Source organism: Sus scrofa, chromosome 15, assembly GCF_054392235.1.
Source record: "Sus scrofa isolate SSC_HxYL_T2T_F1_AM1 chromosome 15, Sscrofa_HxYL_maternal_Yorkshire_Landrace_v2.0, whole genome shotgun sequence".
NCBI classification, from domain to species: Eukaryota; Metazoa; Chordata; class Mammalia; order Artiodactyla; family Suidae; genus Sus; species Sus scrofa.
The window spans coordinates 150767103-150789991 of NC_139397.1; the positions used below are offsets into that span (position 1 = coordinate 150767103).

At 49.1% G+C, this 22889-nt stretch overlaps 1 long non-coding RNA gene across 4 annotated transcripts in view; it reads left to right on the top strand.

Annotated features, from left to right (window-relative positions):
* The window catches only part of LOC106506421 (uncharacterized), a 67241-nt gene that overhangs the window by 16906 nt on the left and 27446 nt on the right, over positions 1–22889 (top strand). For 3 of the 4 annotated variants that reach the window (XR_014829457.1, XR_014829455.1, XR_014829456.1), the window contains exon 1: positions 21196–21584. The exons of the other annotated variant lie outside the window; for it this stretch is intronic. This is a non-coding gene — a long non-coding RNA (uncharacterized LOC106506421). Of the gene's footprint in view, positions 1–21195; positions 21585–22889 lie in introns of those variants that run through there. 4 annotated transcript variants of the gene reach the window in all.

Here is a 22889-nt window from a genome sequence, read left to right on the forward strand (position 1 = left end):
CTTGAGAAAAGCGCCTGTCTCCTTTGTTTCCCTGTCACTCTCTTCCTAGCTCTACACTGCAGGTGAAGGAGTCCAAATTTGGCAGGTTAATTAACTTTCCGTATTTTCCTCTCTCTCCCGCTGAGTGGCAAGTGTGCTCTGATGGATCTGGGTCACATTTTCTATTGTAATTCCTTCAGTCTTGGATCAGTGATCTGGGGGGCTTGGATTTCTCTTCCTAGATGCCTGTCATTTTTTCCAGAGGCTGGTTCATCCGCCGTCTCTCCCAGCATCAGGCTCAGCTCGCAGGAGGCAGTGAAGCGAAGCCCCAGGGCGTTTGTGACAGCTGACATATTCCCCACAAGCTGCGGACCGATTCACCTTAAATGAGGATTTATGATCAATCCTCATAAATTAAGGCTTCCTTGTGAGTCCCAGGCGAGACCCTTGCCTGCAAGTCTTGGTTAATTAGCATGGGAAGCATCTTTGCTCCTTCAGGGATAAAAGCCAGTGTGTGGACTAAAGCAGCATCTTTCTATTTCTCGGTAGAGTTGCTGGCATCCAAGTCCCAGACCCCAGCTGGAAAGAGGCCATGCCATGGACGAGTGACTTACAGTCTAGTTCTAGAAGGTTCAAAACCAGGACTGTTTCTGGGGACTAAACTCCACTCTGCATGTCATCAGCTGTCTGGGCTTCCTCTCTTTCTCGGTCTCTGGAGCACTCGCTCACACTCACACCCTCACGTGGCCGCCCTCTGCTCTGCTCGGCGCCAGCTCTGTGCCCTTGCCAGTTACTGAACGTGCCCACCTGTGTCCTCATCTCTGCAAAAGGGTAGCATGGTAACTGATCCCTCGGTGGTGGGTTGAATAGCAGTCCTCTCCCTCGCTATGTCCGTACCCCAGATCCTGGTACCTGCAAACGGGACCTTATTTGGAAATGGGGTCTTTGCAGATGTAACGACTTAAGGATCTAGAGCATCCTGGATTCACGTGGACCCTGTGGACTGAAAAACAGTGCACAACCGAAAATTGAGATTAGGTTTGACTCAGTGGGCTTGCTGAGGACTTCGGCCTGGGAAGCAGCCTCTCAGCACTGAGGCACGGCTCCAAAGAGGTCAGGGAAGAACCTGATATACAGGAGTTTTTGCACCAAAACCCAGGGAGGTGGACCATCAAAAAGCTACTGTTAATTAAAGAAAAGCCAACCATCTCGGGTTAATGAATGCAGTGGTTTTCTATGTAGAGGAAGATGCAGGGGTCTGGGCTTATTAGATACAAAACTACTGTATATGAAATAGATCAACAACAAGGTCCTACTTAAACTATAGTCAATATCATGTGAAAAACCATAATGGAAAAGAATCTGAAAGAGAATATAAATATGTATAATTGAATCTCTTTGCTATATACCAGAAACTGACCCAACATTGTAAATCAACCATACTTCAATTTTTAAAAGTTAAAAAAACGGAGTGGGCTCATTGAAGTCACTCCTTTGGGAGTTCCTGTTGTGGCTCGGCAGGTTCAGAACCCGACATAATATCCACAAAGATGCGTGTTTGATCCCTGGCCTTGCTCAGTGAGTCAAAGATCCGGTATTGCCACAAGCTGAGGCATAGGTCATAGGCATTGGTCTCACATGTGGCTCAGATCTGGTGTTGCTGTGGCTCTGGTGTAGGCCAGCAGCTGAAGCTCTGATTTAACCCATAGCCTGGGAACCTCCATATGCTGTAGGTGCAGCAGTAGTAAAAAGAAAAAAGAAAGAAGTCATTCCTTCGATATTCGCCTTAACTTCCTAGGTCAAGCATCCTGGTTTTGTCCGTCCTGAATCTCCACGGGGTGCATAGCTGGGGCAGTTGCAGTGGCTGCTGGCTTGGTGGCCACAGCATCCTTTGTTTACTGACATGGCAGGTGGTATTTTTCATCCACCACCTTAAATACAGTGACTGGCATTCTCTGAAGAAGAGGAGAGGACACGGGGGTAGGCACAGAGAAGATGGCCCTGTGAGGATGGAGGCGGAAACTGGTGATGCTGCCACAAGCCAAGGACCCCTGGGGCCCCAGAAGCTGGGAAGGCAGACCCTCCCTCACAGCCTTTAGAGAGAGTGTGGCCCTGCCTTGATTTTGAACTCTGGCTTCTAGAACCGTGAGAGGAAAAAAAGCCACCGTGGTTTTAATCCATCCAGCTTGTGGTACTTTGCAACAGCAGCCACAGTAAACTGAGACACACAGTCCCCTCGCCTCACGCGGATGATGAGACGACTAAGAGAGGCGGTAGCGAGGGCTCGGTGCCTGGACCAGACCCTGGCCCTTTACCTTCCCTCCCCTCCACTCCCACAGGAGTGCATCCCCCCTGCAGGGGGCTTTACGGAGGGAACCCCAAGGCCAACCTGGGGGCCCCTGTCTGGCACTTGCCATGGGGGCTGTGTTTGCTCACTTGCCCAACAGTAAACTTTCCAGGCGGCAGACCCCCTAAGCCTGGAAGGAGAGGACAATTTCAGTTCTTGACTATTTTAATATTCTCTTGTGAAAAACCTGGGGAGGGGAGGTGAGAAGCCATGCTGGCTCCAGTGTGGGATGAAGTGGGTACACAAATCAGAGGGTAATTAGTTCCCCTCAAGACCAGCAGGTGACTTAAAACTACACACCACACTGGCACCTGGACATTGGCTTCTGTCCTCCTGATGGGACAGAGTGACAAGGCTCCAAGGAGGGCCAGTGGTCACACTTGGGGTCATGATAATCTTTCCCGGCCTCCTCTAGCCACAGTATGGCCTGGGGGTTCCCATCGCTGGCTGGACAATGGGGCATTTTAAAAACTATGGATTCCTGAGTTCCCACCACACCCAGTGAACGGGAATCTTCTGGAAAGTACCTTTCAGTTGCTTCCTGGGGGGTTTGAGAGCTACTGGGATGGCCCAGGTGAAGCTGACCATGGGGTCAGGTTGTGGGGACTCTCTGGAGCTGCTACAGCTCAGGGCAATGGCGGTTAACACCCTGACACGGAAAGTGGCCTCCACGTGTCCATGGTTCTGTACGCGGGGCCCTGGTTCAGCGGAGGCTCCAGTGGGGCAGGACAGAGCCTGAGGGATGTGAAAACAGAGAGGGGGCTGCAGGGCCGCTCGGTCACTTCCTAACCTTCTGATCACCTCTGTGGACTTATTAATGATGGCCAATGGTAGAAATGTTTTAAACACAGAATGATTTCAACTCGTATGGCCTGGGATCATCAGCACTTAGAAGAATAAGAATCCAGGTCAGGATAGTGCAGAGTCTACCACTGGACACCTGGGGAGGTCGTTACTAGGGAGTAACAAACCGGACCAGTATCCACGAGGACGCGGGTTCGATACCTGGACTCGCTCAGTGTGTTAAGGATCAGGCATGGCCATGAGCTATGGTGTAGGTCGAAGATGCGGCTCGGATCCCACGTTTCTGTAGCTGTGGTGGAGGCTGGCAGCTGTAGCTCTGATTCCACCCCTAGCCTGGAAGAGGGAACCTCCATATGCTGCAGTGTGGCCCAAAAAAATAAATTAAAAAAAAGAGTCACTAGGAGGTGGCCCTCGTGTACTCACGTGCATGCCCATGTGTGAGTCTGTGTGTGTGTGTGTGTGTGATGGCAGCGATGGCAACCTCATGTAACCACACAGTCATCCTTCTCGTGTGACAGCTCATTCTTTCTCAGTAAGACCTCCTGTAAACCCAAGAAATTCCTGCCTCTACAAAGGGCCCCCAGAAGGCATTGTGAGTGTGTTTGGAGAAGATTCTCAGGGGTGCAGATCGCTGTCTGTGAGAGGCTTCCTGAGGACACGAGGCACCTGACACAGCTGCCCTGGGCCCCGGAGCCTCCTCCACGGCCGGCAGCAGAGGCACAGACGTGGCCCAGGACCGCATCTTCTCTGCGAAGTGAGCTGGATGATGTGGAGGGGAGCGTGGGGAGGGCGCATCCCGCCGACCGGGGGCCGGTGCCGAGTCCCTCTGGACTGCATCCTCTTCACAGAGGAAGCACGACAGCTGGTGACATGTGTGGGAAAGGAGCTGGTCTCAGCCCTGGGGGCAGCGCTCCTCTGAGCTGCGGTCCTGGCCGTCACTGCATCCGCGGTGCCTCCCGGAGCCCCGCGCCCACATCCCTGGGGCCCGTCCTTCCCTTGATCCCGTCCCAGGTCCCCGGAGCGCCCCACCTCTACCCTCACCGGCCTGGGGACACTCCTTCTTTTCTGTCTCCTTCTCGGGGTCCCCTGTCCTCCCTGCCCCCCGTGTTTCTGTCCTTGCTCTCTCCCCTTCTCACCCGCCCTCCCCACCGCAGCCTCCCAGACAGGCCGAGCACACTGTCACAGCTGCCCCATCCCTGAGCCCCAGTCCCACACTGTCCCCAGGACGCCTCCCCTGGTGAGACCCACGGCCACATCTGGCCCAACTTTTCAACATGAGACTCCTGTCTCAAAGCCCGGAGCCCTGGGTGTGACGTGGCCAGAGTCCTCTCCGGCTGCACCTCACTCCCTCCTCCCCAGGCCCTTTCGGCGGGCTCCTCTGCGGCTCACAGTCCACACCCCTTTTTACTTTCTTAAAGCCATCGGCAGGGTCCCTTCTCAGGGTGGCATCGAGCCCTTCTCTGTCCTGTATGACCTCTCCCCACTCAGGCCTGCGTGTTTTACTTGCCCCAAGTGTGCGTGGTCATGCCTGAGCCCAGTTCTCCAGTGAGCCCCCTGGGCTCTGGTGGACTTCTAATCACCCTTCAAAACCCTGTCCAAATGGCCCTCATTTGGAGAGCTCCCTCAACTCGTGCTTGTATCCTAGCAACCCTGCCGGCACCAGCACATCCTCCCTCCCTGCGTTTCTCCTCCTGAAGGCTGGGGGTTCCTCCTGCAAGGACATTTTTCACTTCTCTGCTTCTCTGTTGCCTCTCCCCGCCTCTCACTCCAAGACCAGGCAGGTCCGGCCGGCGCGGCTGGGCCCTGGGGAAGGCAGCTGAAACCAAGCCAACCAAAGGCCGTGTCACAGGGCTCCAGGCCCGGGACAGGAGGACCCTTCTCAGAGCCAAACACTGCTTTCTACCCCAGAACGGGGACAGCCCCTCTGGGTCTTCTTGCAACACCCTTGCACTTTCTTTTCTCTCTTTCTTCAATGTTACTGAGTCAGAGACAAAAGGGGAAAAAGCCACGGCCGCTGCAGGGTGGAAATGATTGGACTGTGAGAAAAACAAAAGAATCGTTACTTTTCTTGTCTTCTTATCCTGTTAAAAAATTGAGATTCAATCCACATACTGTAAAATTTACCCTTTCAAAGTGCATCATTCAGTCATTTTTTTAATATTCAGAAAGTTGCGTGACTATCACTCTGATTCTAGAACATTCTCATCACCCCAGAGGGAAAGCCATTAGCAATCACTTCTCACTTACCTCTCATTCACTCTAATTTCTAAGTATAGCGTCTTTAATAAAACTTTTTGGCAGAATTCTCACTGTGGCTCAGTGGTTAATGAACCCGACTAGTGTCCATGAGGATGCAGGTTCGATCCCTGGCCTCGCTCAGTGGGTTAGGGATCGGCATTGTCCTGAGCTGTGGTGTGGGTCAGAGACGTGGCTCTGATCCTGCATTGCTGTGGCTGCGGTGTAGGCCAGTAGCTACAGCTCTGATTCAACCCCCACCCTGGGAATCTCCATATGCCATGGGTGCAGCCCTAAAAAGCAAAAAAAAAAAAAAAAAAAAAAAAAAAAAAGTTTTTGGCTCGAGATAGCATAAAATTAAAGACGAATTTTTGTTTTAGTGAATTTTATTTATTTTTTATTTTTTTATTTTTTTGTCTTTTTTTTTTTTTTTTTTTGCTATTTCTTGGGCCGCTCCCGCGGCATATGGAGGTTCCCAGGCTAGGGGTCGAATCGGAGCTGTAGCCACCGGCCCACACCAGAGCCACAGCAACGCGGGATCCGAGCCGTGTCTGCAACCTACACCACAGCTCACGGCAACGCCAGATACTGAACCCACTGAGCAAGGGCAGGGACCGAACCCGCGACCTCATGGTTCCTAGTCGGATTCGTTAACCACGGCGCCACGACGGGAACTCCTGTTTTAGTGAATTTTAAATTACATGTAGAAGTCCAAATTCACAGGCTTTAGTCTAACCTGGTTCATCTTCGGTACATAGGGGTAAGCATCCCATGAGTGAAATCTGCATTGTTTAGAACTCTGCCTGGTACAGAGGAAGGGCGGTAAACGTGTTTGCCAACCAGCTCACTACATGGCAGTGTTATCAGGAGAGGAAGATTTTAGGGTCGATTTCCGACACACACGCTCCAAACCAAAAGTAGCTCATGGAAAGTCCCATCTGTTCAACTGAGGCCAAGCACCAGATTTGAAACACAAGGATGTCCTTAAGAAGGGGATGATTCTTTATTAAATACTGAAAAATATTCCAATCTTCCCTCCAGAGAGAAGCCATGGAAAAAGACCAGTTTCCAGAAAAAAAAAATGTAGTCAAATGAGTGCGGAGTCACAAGGTTGTGCTGTAATAAGTTCAAATAAGTGAATTCTTTCTATGTGTTATTAGTTGCATTCCCATCGGACGCGTCAGTAGCGATGGTGTTTTTTTTACCTATCAGCATCAATAATTCATGAGGAAGCTGGACCTGCTGGGCAGCCCTGCAGTGGCGTGGATGCCCCACTCTCTCCCTCTCATGGAGAAGGATGGAGAAGTTATAACCATGTGTATATTTCATTCAAAGTATTTAGAATACATTTTAAAAAATAATAAACACCAATTTGGCTTTTGGCATATTCATTGCTTGATGGCTAACATGATGCATTTTGTAAGGAGAGCTCACGTCACAGATTTTAAGGACATCGCGTAGCAAGAGACAGACCTTCAGGTGCTGTTGAGAGAGGCAAGGCTGTGCCCAGAGGGCAGGGTGATCTGGCAGAGTGGGTGCTGGAGAAGCAGGGTGTACATAAGCCAGGCTCTGGACTTGGGTGGGAATATGGGCCAGTAGGTAGAGAGGCTGCCCCAGGAAGTGAGCTGGCAGATGGAGGGGAGGTCCAGACCCAGGGCAGAGAACCGAAAAGATTCTAGCAGCAAGATGCTCTGAATGCAGGCTATGCAGGGGACCAAGTTTCCGGGGGCGGGGGGACGGTGAAGGTGTTGACTTGGCCAGAGCAGAGCAACGCCCCTTCCCCGGGGCTGGGTGGGTGGAAGATCTCCAGCCTTCTCTGCATCCTGAACCCCCATGGTATGGGGGCTGGGGAAGGAGGCTGCAGGGGCCGGCTGGTTGCAGTTGTGAGGAGAGGAGAGCCTGGGAAGGGCACCCGACTGGTCTTTGCTGGGATGAGGGTACACGGGCGGCCACTCATCTCTGACTAAGCCACCATTTGGTCTCCAAGGCAGGTACTAAGAACTGGTCAGTGGTGGCCAGACTGGTGAGACGCCACCGGATGCTGGCTTCAGCGTATGACCTGTGGGAGAAGACAGGTGTGGGCTGGCATGGTCCCAGCTGTACTACTTTCCAATATTGTGGCCTTGAACTTGCCACAGATCCCTCTGGGAGAGGGCTAGTAATAAACACGTCTCACAGAGATGCCTGAACTACTTATGTAAAGAATGGATGAAGCCTGGGAAGGTCATTCTCACTGATTTCTTACCATCTAGTCAATGGCCACCTGCTCATCCTTGAGTTTCCTGGCTCCCTCTGCAGTGTTCCTTAAACAGTGTTTGTTTGTTTTTTTGTGGACTCACAAATTGCTTTCAAAACCTGCTGAAAGCTCTGTGTGCTCTGCTGTTAAAATCTATTCAGATGTTTTGCAAGGAACTTCAGAGTGTTCACGGACACCCATTTTGAGAATCCTTGCTTTTGTGACTGTCATTTTATCTGTCTCTGTGCCATCTGCATAAGTAATCCTACCTGAATGCTGTAAAATTCTAATTTGCAGGTGTTCCCAATGTGGCACAGCAGAAACAAATCTGACTAACATCCATGACGATGTGGGTTCGATCCCTGGTCTCATTCAGTGGGTTGGGGATCCGGTGTTGCCATGAGCTGGGGTATAGGTTGCAGATGCAGCTCAGATTCTGCTGTGGCTGTGGCTGTGGTGTACGATGGCAGCGGTAGCTCCGATTTGACCCCTAGCTGGGAACCTCCATGTGCCATGCGTACGGCCCTAAAAAGCAGAAAGAAAGAAAGAAAGAAAGAAAGAAAGAAAGAAAGAAAGAAAGAAAGAAAGAAAGAAAGAAAGAAAGAAAGAAAGAAAGTCAATTTGCCAAACTGACTTTGTGCTTCAGATACACACTGCATCCCATTTACTATGTGGGACCTTATCTTCCACTCACTTCTGGCCACTCTCAGGGACCCTCTCTGGGACCCCTCTGAGCCTGCAAAGAACCCCACTGCTTGGACACTATGGGGAGGGACCCTTTCTCCTTTTTGTCCCATTGAAGCCGCTCCTTCCATGCCTGGGGGGTGGGGGGCATTCTGTACCAGAGGTGGGCACTCAGTTACCCTCTGGACCCGACCTACCTTTATTTGTCACCGCTGTCTTGTCTCTCTTCTAACCTCGGCTTTTCACCACTTCAGTAACACCCATTGTCTCCTCTACTGATGCTTGGAAGGCAGCGGAATGGGCTGGACTAACGCACGTCAGTAAAATTCACAGCAAGGAGAGCATTAGGAGCGTATATAATACGATTTCCAGGATACTGTGTTAAAGGAGGATGTGGCGTTAGACAGAATGAGTACAAATACATTATTATGGGTGCCTCGTTACGAAAAAAGAGATGCCGAAAAGATGAAGTAGCATTTAGTGTAAGTGCTAAACCACAGGGGACGGGATAAACATGAAATGGAGCAGGTGGAGGAAAGGTTAGATGAGCATGTTTTTACTAGACTTATGATCTTGGTGTCCTATGTGATTGATTACTCAGGAATAAAGTTTCATACAAAAGCAAACTCTGGGATTGAGTAAAAACATACAGAAATGAATTTAGCTGTGTGTCCAATGGATAATCTTAATTGTCCGGGAGAACAGAATTAATTCAAGTTAACTTTGGACTTTGCTAAGTGGAGTTGTTATTGATGGTGGCCTGGCTGCTCTAATTGCATAGTCTTTCAGTTACTCTGTAGATCTTGTGGGAGGGGGGAGTCCATGTATTCATATTATTGGGCTCTAGGCTCTCACTGAGGGAGAAGAGAGACACAGATGTGGACTGGGGGAGGTGAGGAAAAATGTCCGTGGTGTTGGGTTGAATTAGAGGCACCAGATAGGAACACATATTCATTTATCACCTGCCATCCCCACTGCCGAGAGGCAGTGACATCCTGGCTCCAGTGAGCACACCTTGGTTTCTAACTACCATTCCCACTAAAGGGAACCCAGGCTCTTTGGAGAAATAACTGATGTGGTAGAGAGGCCCCCTTTGCCCTTGAAACATCTGATTTCAGAAGCCAAGGGTGTGCCCTTGGACCGACAGGAAGACGCAAATGACATGGGCACTGGTTTGAAGGACCTCCCAGTGGACATACATATCATCCATCAAAAAGACTAATTACGTGCTGCAGCAGGCTCATCTGGGGGGGCATCCTCCCCAAACTGCTGATAACGAGACCATCAGGCCGACAGAGATCTAGACTGTGCCTAGACTGTTTGACGGCGTGAAAAACAAGAGGCGGGCAACTGTTCAAAAATAAACAACCGTAAAGGGTATAAAACACAGTGAGGGAAGATTAAGTGCAGCCCGGGGCAAAAATGGAAACGACACGTGTGATTGAGGACCTGAGCGTGAGGATGGCAAAGCGAAGGCCACGGTTGAATTTCAGTTTCTGTTCTTTTGTACAATCACAGCACAGTGAGTGCCTTGCGGATGACGTGCTGCTCAGGGCTGGGCTTCCCCCCGCTGGAGGCTCATCCCCACTCGTGTGTGGGGGCGACAGGTGACTAGGAGGAGGGGTCTCAACTGCTGCCGTTTTCATGCGTGTGGCCATTCACGTCTGACTTAGGGAGGCAGAGAGGTCATTTCCCTGGCCTGGGTCCCGTGGCTGCAATCCATCCATTTCCCCTGTACTCAGGGCAAGTGACAAACCTCGGATTCACTTGTGGGACATCAAAACACTGAAAATCAAAACCAGGCACACAGACGGCCGTGCCCACTCCTGGAGGCTCTCCTTCCGCAGGTCTGGGTGTGACCCGAACCCACGTACTTTGTAGAAATATCACGGAGCCGTCTGACGCCTGCGTCGTTTGGAGAATCGCTGGGCCAGAGTGACGTCCCTCAGAGCTCTTCCCAGAGGAGGGGGTGGTTAAGGGGCTTCCCAAACCTTGCTGAGGTTCAGAAAAACAAGGCTGCAGAAATGGACCCAAACCCAAAGCGTGGGTCACGCGCATTCTTCCTGAGTGAGGCTGAGTCACCGCGGAGCTTCTGTTCTTTCCACTTCCATCTGGTCCTTCCAGATGTGGCTGCTCCTCCACCCCAGGGAAGGAATGTTTTCATGCTCGCTGGCCAGCCCCGGGCCTTCCAAAGGGTCATTCGAACCTGAGTGGAGCAGGGAAGGAAAAATAGCCGGTGGAATGACAAATGGGTTTGATTTCAAAGACGTCTGTTTTCAGACGGAGGAAGGGCGGGCTGAGCCCTGACAGCTCCAGCCACTCGGATTTCACAATCAGCCTCCGGGTTTGCGCAAATTGTGCCCTTTCCGAGAAAAAGCCGAAAACCCGACCTAGCAACGTGCTTTTTTGTGTGTTAAACACAAAGCTGATTCTGTTCAAAACATGAGCGTAAACAGCCTTGGAAGTGTCACAGGCTGCGTTTCCTAAGAATTTCTTCTGGATTTTAGACCTGTTTCTTCCATGGTTCCATGCGAGTAAAATTCTGCAGCCCAAACAGTCAACACCCTCAGATCACATTAATTAAGTAGCCAGTTGTTCCCCTGCCCAGCTTCTCAAGCAAACACCCAACAGTGTCTCTCTGGGCCCTTCTTTGGGGAGCCCAGGTCAAGCAAGGTCATTTGGAGAGGACTTGATACGAGCCTGGGGTCCTGTGTCCTGAGGCTCCTGTCCCCCTCTGGGCATTGCTGGCTCCCGAGGCCCTGGAAGGCATATTTCCGGCCACTTGGTCTCTTGAATGACATCGCCCAGCCCACTGGGTCCCTCCAGGCACCATCTTTCATTCTCACTCACCTCCCAAGAAAACCTATAGCCTCTCTTTGCCTCCCCGAGAACGTGGAGCAAAAGGCTTCCCTAACACGGTGACAAGCAGGTGTGGTGGGTTGAACAGGGGGCATCCAAAAAGGTAGGTCCACACCACCCCAGAATCCCCGGGACCTTGGAATATTCATATAATTAAAATAAATACTAATTTACATGTTGACAACAGGTCTTCATAGGTGTCATTAAGTAAGGGATTCAGAGGTGACGAAACCCTTTTAGATGTCCCTTTGACCCTAACTCCAGTGACGAGAGTCCTTGTGAGAGCACAGAAGGGAGACTCAGAGGGGGAGGCAGAGGGTGGAGGGATGTGGCCGCAAGCCAAGGGACACTGGAGGCCACCAGAGGGCGGAGGAGGCAGGGAAGGATCCCCCCACCCCCACCCCGCCAGGGCTCTTGTATGTGGCCTTTGATTTGATTTGAATGCCTTGATTCAGGGCTCTGTCCTCCAAGACTATGGGTTTCTGTGGTTTAAAGCCACCCAGTTTGTGGTCATTTGTTAAGGCAGGCACAAGAAACTAAGACACACACACACACACACACACACACACACACACACACACACAGAGCCTAGGGAAGGAGCAACAAACACAGTGGCAGGACTCAATGGAAGCCTGAGGGCAGCTGAAGAGCAGCTGAGACTTGGGGCAGCAGCACCAGTGCAGGGTGCAGGGAGGGTCTCCTCTGAACCTGCACCTCACACGCCCCAGGACCTCGGTGTCTGCCCCGCAGGCGTCCTCCACCCAGTCTCGGTGGTCTCAGGTCATCGACCCGGAACATCCTGCTCTCGGTTCTGTGCACCGACAGACACCTGTTGCTGGAGGGCAGCTCAGCTGCCCTGCCTGAAGTCCACAGCCCCGCTGGCAGCCCCCTTGGTCCTCCCTGCTGTGGGCCCCTCCCGCTGCCCCAGAGGGTGTCACCTTGTGCCACCAGCTCTGCTGGGTTGTTGTGTCCACCTCTCAGGACCCCGGGCTGCCGGAGAGGCCTGGCTCTGGCACAGGGTCATGCGATCACAGTGTCTCCTTGACTGCATGTTCCCGTCACATGGGCGTGGACTGACCCCTTTAATTTTCACTCCTTGAAATACATTCTGTGAGTCCTTTCTTTACTATTTGGATTAAAAATATTGTTTATATTGAAGTAGAGTTGCTTTCCAATATTATGTCCATTGCAGGTGTACAGCAAAGGGATTCAATTTTATGTATAAATTCTTTTTCAGATTCTTTCCCATTATAGCCTATTAAAAGGTATTAAATATGATTCCCTGTGCTGTACAGTAGGTCCTTGTTATTTATCTGTTAACCCCAAACTCCTAATTTATCCCTCCCCCACGTAGCTTTTAAAGATGAGTTGAGCCGTCTTGGATTTTAATGGAGAGAATCCTGACGCTTTTTTCTCCTCCTCCTTTTGTGCCGTTGTGTTGACTTTGAGACGTGATCTTACAGCGTAGGCTGATGCCAATTTGTCCTTTGTTACATAAAGGTTTTAGGCACATTAGTCCTGCTAATGACACATTGTTCATATTGTTCCGAGAGTAAAAATTCTAAACTTATGCTCTGCCACTTTTCGTTGTGACTGTTAATGTGATCTGGAATACAGATCTAATGTCTAGTTCATGTGTTTTGTCACTATTTTTTTTATTTCTATTTTTAAAAATAATTTTTATTTTTTCCATTATAGCTGGTTTACAGTGTTCTGTCCATTTTCTACGGTACAGCAAAGTGACCCAATCGCACATACATATATAGATTCTTCTTCTCACATTATCCTCCATCATGTCCCATCCTAAGTGACTGGATAGAGTTCCCAGGGCTGTACAGCGGGATCTCATTGCTGATCCACTCCACAGGCAATCGTTTGCCTCTCTTAACCCCAGATTACTCAGTCCATCCCACTCCCTCCCCCTCTCCCTTGTCACTATTTTTTAATGGCCACACTGCAGCATATGGAAGGTCCTGAGCCAGAGATTGAATCTGAGCTGCAGCTGCAGCAATGCCAGGTCCTGTAACCTGCTGCACCGGGCCGGGGATCAAACCCTTGCCCCTGCAGCCTCCCGAACTGCTACAGGTTCTTAGCTCACTGCGCCACAGCAGGAACTCCATTTTGTCCCTATTTTATCTCTTAACCTTTAGAATAAGATATTTACTGAAGAGGTGTTTTCTTTCAGTTTGACTTTTGATGCGACCATTCACTGAAAGCAAATCTGTATGAAGAAACGGGGAGAGGTAGGTAATTCCTGACTTCGCGAGGCCCTGGCTAACCCGTGACTGCCTCTTTTTGACTTCACGTCCACTCCCACCGTGACCATTAATGGAGAAAAGGATCCTGGAGCTTTCCCTTTTGCTCTTTCTTTGTCACGGTGTAAGAAGTCTTGTTTTCGGCGGGATAAATCAACGTTGGCCTCAGAATGCCCCAACCGTCTATGGAGCAGTGGGGATGCCTCTCGTTCCAGCCAGACGGACGGGTATCTTCTGATTTTCTGCATGCATTACACGCATCCCCTTCATGCCCCTCCATCCGTCATGGAGGAATGTTCCAGTCACGGACTCTGATGAGAAAGGGCAGATGGGACACCTGTTGGACATACTGCTTGTGTCAGATCAGGACCAGAAAGAAAACAATTGAAAGATGACAATTCATCACTAATTATACAGCAGGGCCATCCTGGCCTCAGAGGCAGAGTTCAAACTAAGTAGATGTGGACGCTGAGCAGCATTAAAAAAGCCGTTTGTGTTTACACATTGGACATAGTTCGCGTGTTTCGTGAAACTTCGGAATTACAAGCTCCCGGGGCGATGGCATGAGAGACCCCTAAAATAATTTCGCTTTGCATCGTGGGTAGCTTCACTTTCAAAATAAATTCTTCCCAGCCATGATGTCATTAGATCGCTAATTAAAGCAGTCGTGGTCCCATCTGGTAAGGTTCTAAACTTGTTATTATTAGAACCCTAACGCTGATGGAATTCACTGGATGACTTTGGGCAGACTGCACTGTGAGCCCAAATTAGGCGCCAGAGCCCTGAAATTAACCACCGCTGAGGCCAGCGAAGGTCAATGAACAAGACCCTCCTGGGGTGGCTGCTGGAGACAAGCTGTGGGCACAACCACAAGGACAAACCGTCCCCCAGACTCTCCTCTCTTTCTCTGACGCTCCCCTACCTGTGGCCAGGACATTTTGCGGATGCTATCAGTTTGTGATTCATTTATTCATTTTTTTTCACTGCAGCTTTGAGGAAGCTCAGAGCCAAGCGTAGTGTTCATGGGGAATCCTTATTTCCTGACAGCTTCCTCTGAGGATCGTGTCTCTTCTGCCTTGACCTTGGATCCTCTGTTAGGCTCTGTGGGTCTGTGGGGGACACCCGGGCCTGGCCAGGGACTGGCGTTCATATGGGGAAAGAAGAGAAATGAAGCAGGACGCGTCTGGCAAACGGTGCCTGTGGGGAGGTCTACAAGGCGAGAGAGCTGTGCCGTGAGCATTATGGCCAAGTCTCCGCAGGAGGACCTCCGGCTCTTCCGACTTGCCCCCCTGCCCCGTTCCCACGGCACCCCCGCCACTCCCCCACCCGCCCACCCGCACTCCCGCCCTTCAGGTTACATATGGAGACAGCTATTACCTCCCTGCAGAGGGGCCTTCTTGCCTCCCTCATGAACCCTGGCTGGGCTGGCCTGGGGCTGAAACCCAAAATAATGTGTGGTTTTATCACCAAATTCTTCAACAGTTTTATATGTATTCATAATGGGAGATAAGGTGAATAAAATAACCCCCTGCCCATAATTCTTCTGAAACATCTGTTTTCAAAATATTGTTTTACCCAGAGGGTGCCACCTTCAAATAGCTGAAGCAACGTCTAAAAGGGCCAGGCTGTCAAATTCGGGTTTAATGCATGGATTGTCCTTTAACCCTGCCATCAAGATTCCCTCCACTACAAGTCTTTGCTTAATGTCTGTCCTTCTTAAACAGCTTTTCCCAAGTGTGGCCCAAAACTACGTGCTTTAGAATCTCCTAGAAATCTGTGGACTTGCTCCAGACCTACTCAATTAGAAATTCTCTGGGTAGAGCCCCAGTTTAGCAAGTTCCAAAAAGATACTTGGGCAAAAATAAAGGTTGAGACTGCAACATTAGGTGCTGGCAAACATTTTCTAAGGAGGGCTCAAGAGTGAATATTTTAGGATGTGCAGGCCGTGGGTCTCTGGGACAACTAGCCACCTCTGCTAGAGACAGCGCATAGATGGATGGGCATTGGCTGTGTGCCAATCAAACTTTATTTACATAAACAAGTGATGGGCTATGTTTGGCCCTCAGGTTGTAGTCTGCCAACCCTGGCACTGGACAGGGAGCTTGGAAAGTGGAGACTGTATCTGCCTCCTTTGCTACTCCACAGTATCCAGCAACCTCTCTGTCATAAAAGAGTCACTTGGGAAAGACTGATTGAGTATGTGAATGAATGAGTGTTACAAAGCACAGTGACTTTTTTTTTTTTTTTGGTCTTTTTGCCATTTCTTAGGCTGCTCCCGTGGCATATCGAGGTTCCCAGGCTAGGGGTCTAATTGGAGCTGTAGCTGCTGGCCTACGCCACAGCCACAGCAATGTGGGATCCGAGCCGTGTCTGCAACCTACACCACAGCTCACTGCAATGCCGGATCCTTAACCCACTGAGCAAGGTCAGGGATTGAACCCACAACCTCATGGTTCCTAGTTGGGTTCGTTAACCACTGAGCCAAGACGGGAACTCCAGGACAGTGACTTTTTCAGGTTGTTTTTTAATTTGTATAAAGTAAAATTTACTCTTTGTTACTGAATTCAGGCTTGGTTGCTGGTCACTCCAGAATCCAACACTGAGACACAAGTGTTTGGTAAATGGAAAGATACTTTATTGAGGAAGCTGGTAATCCTGGGGAGAAGGTGGACTCATGTCTCAAAGAACCAATTCCCTGCTGTTATGAAGGGGCAAGAGCTTTTAAAGGAGAGTTTTGGGGGTACCCAGGCATAGGGAGGGGGCTCTGTGCAGAACAGCATAGTCAGCTCTGACAGACCTCTTGAAATTGGACATGTGGTGGTCTGACCAGCGTCATCTTGACTGTTTTAAGTACAGTTAATCTTCACCTCTGGGGTAAGTTTTTTTCCCATTTCCTTGAGGCCAGCTCTCAGAATTGTGGTAGCTTATGTCACAGCGACCATCTGGCCACCAGGTGGTTAACTGCTTCCGCCTGGTGGGGTTTTCAGTATCTACAAGACAACTCACAGGATATGGCTCAGAATATTATCTATAGCCCTTAGGAGAAACTGAAGGTCCTTGACTTTGTTTAGTGGCTAAACTACTATTATTTTGTCTTGTTGGACTGCTTTCCTTTGTTTCTGCATTTTCTCATTTCTCTGATTAAATTTATTCTTTGGCTAAAATTTTTCTACAGACAAAAAACAGGCAGAGGACGCAGGAGGGTCTGTCCTGGGAAGGCCCCCTAGGGTCTTGCACCATTAACATTTTTGGTATACAGTTCTATGGGTTTTGGCAAATGCATGGAGTCACGTGACCACCATTGAAATCAGGGTAGAGAGCAGTTCCACCTCACCCCCAGATCCCTCTAGCCGCTCTTGGTAGTCACATTGATCTGTCCCCTGTTCCTTTATTTGGCCTTTGTCAGAGGTGAAGTTAATACCATCGTACAGCACGTAGCCTCCTCAGATCACTGCTCTGTCCCGGCTAGTGCTGAACAGTATCCATTGTATGTACGTGCCATGGTTTATCCACTCACCAGTTGAGGGAAATTTTGGTTGTTTCCAGTTTTTGAAATAAAGAAATAAAAAAGAAATAAAGCTGCTATCAACATTCCTGTGGACATACATTTTCCTTTCTCTTGGGTAAGAACCTAGGAGACTTGCTCAGTTATAAAGCAAGTGTTTGTTTAAGTGTATTAGAAATGGTCAAACTGCTCTTCAAAGCGGTCCTATTGGCTCTTCTACAAGCAGCATGTAAGAGTTGCTGTTATTCCATCATGCAAACACTTGGTATTGTCAGTTTTTTGGCAAAATTTTGTAACCATGCCTGTAAGCGTTCAACGCTATCCCAGTGTGGTTTCGATGTGCATTTTCTTTATGAGCAATGATGTTGAGCAACTTTTCATGTGCTTATTTGACACCTGTGTGTGCTTTCTGTCCATGTTTTAAAAATTGAGTATTTGGTTTTTGTAGAATTTTGGGGAGTTGTTTATATATTCTTAATAGAAGTTCATTGTCAGTTATTTGATTGGCAACTATTTTATGCTAGTTGGTAGTTTGTCTTCTCATTCTCTGTTGCAGAAAGATGTTTTGAGATTTTGATGGTGTCCAGTTGATCTATTTTTCCTTTTATGGATTGTACTTCCACTGTCCTAAGAACTTTTTACATAACCCAAGGTCACAGATAGTGTTCCTGTCTTTCTCTAAAAGCTTTATAGTTTTCCATGCCACATTTAAGCCTATGATTCACTGAATTAAATTTCACATAAGGAAGGAGGTATGGGTTAAGATTTATTTTTTGTATGTGGGTGTACAATTTTTCCAGTACTATTTGTAAAAAGACTGTCCTTTCTTCATTGAATTGCCTTTGTATATTTGTTAAAAATCAATTGACTGTGTTTGCAGGGATCTATTCCTGAGCTCTCTGCTCTGTTCCATTCCATCATGTGTCTATTTATTTTTACCCTTCTTCCATTCCTGTTATTAATAATCTGTGTCTTCTCTCTTTTTTTCTGGACTAGTTTATTAACCTTACTGGTATTTCCAAAGCAGCAGCTTTTAGTTTCTTCATTTCCCCTATTATTTTCCCATTTTAACTTTCACTGACTCATGTTCTAATTTTTCTTATTTCCTACCTTTGCTTACACTTAGGTTGAATTTGCTCTTCTTTCTTTATTTTCCTAGGGTGAAAGTTTAGATGATGGTTTTTGTGTATTTATTTTTAATTTTTATTTTTTTCAGGGCTGCACCTGCAGCATATGAAGGTTCCCAGGCTAGGGGTTGAGTTGGATCTGCAGCTGCCAGACAGATCCGCAGCCACAGCAAAGCCAGATCAGAGCCACACTTGCCACCTACACCACAGCTCACAGCAACACTGGGTCCTTAACCCACTGAGCGAGGCCAGGGATGGAACCCACATCCTCATGGGTAGTAGTCGGGGTCCTTACTGCCAAGCCACAAAGGGAACTTCCTAGATTGTGCATTTTAGATTTATTTCTCTAAAATATGCATTTAATGCTGAAAATTTCCCTCCAGGCACTGATTTCACTGCCTTCCACATTTTTTTGTCTTATTTTCATGTTTCACCTAGTTGAGCAATATTCTTGGGGAGCATCATTTAACTAGATTGTTCTCACCTACCCTCTCAGCTTTGCCCTCAGTCTGCAACCCAGCTGTTGTCCACTATGATTGATCAGGTGGAAGGGATCCTTTGCTCTTCCTCTTGGGGAAGGACATTTCCAGAGAGCAGCAGTGACGTCCCATCAAATTTGCTCACCGGGAACAGGGAAGGGCTGGATCACACAACGGCTCCCTTTCACTACCTGGAGGGGACAGCACCGCCTGCCACTCTCTGGAAATGTCCTTCCCAAGCAGAAGGCTTGTGTTCTGTAAGGAGGAAGTTTCTGGTTGGGACCATGGGAAGAGGAGGTGGCCCCTGTGAATTCACCCCACTTCTCTCTGTGAGAGTCTGTTGGGGGTTCCTGGAGGAAAAGCCTGCAGAGGTTGGGGCACCTCTGGGACCACGGCCCCAGGACCACTCGATATCCTGCACTGAGATTCAGCAATTCCTCAAAATTTCTACCTTCGTGTTCCTACTGGCTTGTGGCATCTGGTGGTTTCTGCTCCTGGTTAGCCAATTTCAGGTTCTGTATCTCCCTTAAACACACCTTTCTTCAGATTTGGGGGTGGGGGTTTGCCCTGAGACCTCAGTTCTCTGTTGGAGCCAGGAGAAGTTGTTAATATTCGGTTCATCCAGATTTTCTTACTTCGAGGATGGGATTGCTGACCTCCAAGCTCTTTACGTGTCTGAGCTAAACCTGGAAGTCTAGCACAGCCCTGCTGGAGTTTCCGTCTTGGTTTTACGGCGGTGAGGCCCCCAGAGAGAGGAAGGCCTCTAGGGGACAGGCACTGACTGCAGGTCAGAACAAACCGACGCCCATCAGACCCGTTTAGGAGGGATGGGGGATATTTCATGAGCATAGTCCTGGAATCTTTCCCATGGAGGTCTGGTAGCCTCCACAGGACCTGGACCCAGAGGACAGAAATTTGGAGGACAGAGCAGACCCATCCCCAAGTTACTGGGCTTTTTTTTTTTTCTTTCTCTGAGTGTCGGGCACTGCTCTGTCCTCCACATGGACAAGGAGGTATAATGACCCCAATCCAACTTCACACGCCCTGTTAAACCCTGTTGGGACCCAACCTCTCTGCTTTTCACCACTTTCACCTTCCCCAGTGAGTGCTCTGAGCCGCTGGTTCTGGGGGATGTTAATCAGAGACATGGGAGGTCAGGGCAGAGGGGGTGCCGCAGGGAAACTAGTTTGGGAAACTGGGTTGCCACTCGAGGGAAACTCTGATTCCAAGATGCGGACCCTTGTCTGAAGCTGGATGCTGGGACTGAAGGACGAAGGTGGCCAAGTCCACGGGGGCCAGGTGTCCTCCAAGCCATTCACGGGACTGAATGGGACACACTGATCAGAAATAGGTCACCTGGGAGGTGAGTGAGAGGGGCTCTAAGGCAGGACCCAGGCAGTCCAGCGAAGAATCTGTTTAAAACCTTGATGGAGGGAGACTCCACATGTGTGCTCGATTCACCAAAGCCGATGAAATAACGGAAGCCCCCTTGGGGAAGCTTCACCACCATCACAAAAGCACCGTCAGAAGCAGGAGCCACCGGGTAACACCACATCCTGCGTCGGGGAGAAGAAAACCTGTTCAAATATCCGACTTTGAGACCGTCTGCCCTGTCACCGTTCAGCAGGACCTTCCACGCTGTAGGACTAGAGCGGTCACGTGAGTGGAGGTGTCATATCTGACGCCTGGAAATACAAGCTAACGTTCTTTCGGGAACATCTGCAGGAGTCCCTGGCTGTTGTTCAAGGCAGCTTATTCTCCAGGAAAGGAAAGCTCATTCTAATGAGCTGAAGCCCCTTTGGCTGAGAGACACATCGGTACAAATTAAAAAATGACTGCTTATCTGAGACCCAAAATACTGAGGAAGACATTTAAAGGTGTCCAAAATATTCTTATGTTTCTACGTTGCACATGGGGCATTTGGCAGCTACCGGCAAGGGTGACCGCCCCAGGAAGCAGGAATGCCAGGCTGCGATGGGTGAGGGCCCAGGATACAGGGTCCAGAGCCTCTGCAGGGCCAGCCCATCCTCACGTGGCAGCCCCTCACCAAGCATGAGAATGCAGGGCTGGCTTTTGACCCACCCTCCCACCTCCGATGGAACCTGGCCTGGCTTCCCCCTCCCCCCAGTCTGATGGCCCTGGTCAGCTCTGGGAAGAGGCATCCCCCCCACCGCAGAACCAGGGGAAGAGACCACCGCAGTCCTCCCCCTCCAGGCACATCCTCCACCAAGCTCAGAGAAACCCGTCTACACCAAGCGCTGTCCACACAGCCTGAACGCAGAAGTGAGTTTCTTCTGAGTTGTTCCTTCCCTGCAAGGAGGCTGATCCTGAGAATCCAGAATCCAGAGAGACGCTTTCTCTCTACGTGAATACTTCTTTTTTTCTCCTTTTCCTTTTATTGCCGTTCATTTTCCTTGGCCCAGATGGACACTTGATAGGGTTTTATTATCCTGAGATAATGTTTTATAACTGTAGATTATTTGAATGTGACTCATAACTTATTTTATTTGTAGATCGTGTATTTCACAGTGTCTTTACGATTATTAGCGAATCCCCTAAAATCATCCAAAAAGATGGCAACAATTTTATTTTTGTCTTTCTCTTAGAATGATTTCGAAATTTCTTAATTTTGGTTTCATTGGTATTATTTAAGTAATTACACAATGTTTTGAGTGGAGACTTGATAATAAAATTTAGGGGACAGTGTTTTATACATCCGTACATGTAGATGTGAATTTTAATTTGTTGTTTCCATGTTATTTGGGGCAAGAGTATTTTGGCTCTTGCCCTTAAACAATAGTTTCTACTGATTTGGAAACAGTAAGTTTTGGTCTCTTTTCTCAAGTGGTATTGACTTTTCTCTCATTGGAGCTTCCTACTGGACTTCAGTGATTACACAAATGTTCAGATGGCAGCTCAACAGAATTGCAACTCTTAGAGCATTCATAAATGCAGCTTATTTAAAAGTGACGTTCCTGCGTTCGTGGTCCTTTTCTTCCGTCTGTGCCTGGAGGAAGGACGGCATTTCTGCCGTTGTTCAATGAGCAGCATTTTACACGAGGCATTTCCTAACAGTGAGTATTTGGACCTCAAAGGTTATTTCTGTTTACCAGGGGGTGAAGTTACTCTTGTTATAAGGTTCGCTAAATAAAGCCGGGTCTTGGAAAATAGTCTGGGAGACACTGGCTAAGGCCAAAGACCTCTTACCTCCAGGCTCATTGTGGAATGTTGGCGCCTACAAGGAGGGGGCTGGGAGGGCTCACCCAGGACCCTACCGAGGGTTTCGGCTCCCTTCACCAATTTCACCATTGAAACTGGGTCAGAACCACCTGAAAAAGCCCCCGATGGCAAAGCTTGAACATTTTGGCAACAGAATAGATTATATAATTCTGGATTATAACCCAAGCGTGAAATAAACACACATGCCTCCATACGGGTTTAAATAAGGGATGGAGCAAAGAAATGGGTAAGAGGAGACAAATCTTTCCCCATAGAAGATTCCGGATCACTTAGCTGGAACTCTCCTCTCCAGGAAGTGGAGCTTAAAATCCTCCACCCTTACGAGTGAGTGGATTTAGCGACCAGCTTCCAAAACCACGAAGTGTGAGAAAGGAAACATCCTGTCCCGCAGAGGAGAGGCCTGGCTGACACCACGGTGCCAAGTGACCAAGGTTAAGGTCTCCCGAGACACGTCACTCTGATGCCAGCCGCCCCCCATGAGATGTTCCTCTGTCTCTACCATTTCTTCCCCCAAATCCATAACCCTAAACGGATCACAAGAGAACAGCACACAAATCCAAGGGAAGGATCGCTGTGAAACCCACGCCCAACGCCTTCCAAGTCTCTGAGCTCCTGAACACAGGGACGCACGGAGAAACGGTCACACATCAGAGACGAAGGAGCCCTGGCACCCAACGCTGTGTCAGGTCCCGGAACAGCAAACGTGCATTAGCGGGAGAACTGGCAACATCCAGTTCCTATTCAGTGGCAGTAACGCAGCAGGGTTAATGTCTTAGTTTTGAGAAATGCACCCTGGTTGTGTAAGACGTTAACGTTGGGGGAAATGAGGTAAACAGAATAGAGTCCTTCCAAAAAACAAACACCAGAAAGGAAAAATCCTAACCCCGCAGTGGAGAGGCCTCGCAAATACCACTTTACCAGACTTGCATTTTTTTTCCAAACTTCACAGTTGATTAGGCTTCCAAGTCCTTCTCTCCTTGCTTCTCTTGCTAAATTCAACCAACCCTGGACATCGGACAACAGACACTCCCAGCCAGGAAAGGACTGGCCAGGACTTCAGGCTGGAGGAGCAACATGGCAAGAAGTTTCCTGGCTTTTCTTTTTGTGTCCTGAATATCCGGGTCAGAGGCTCGGGGGAC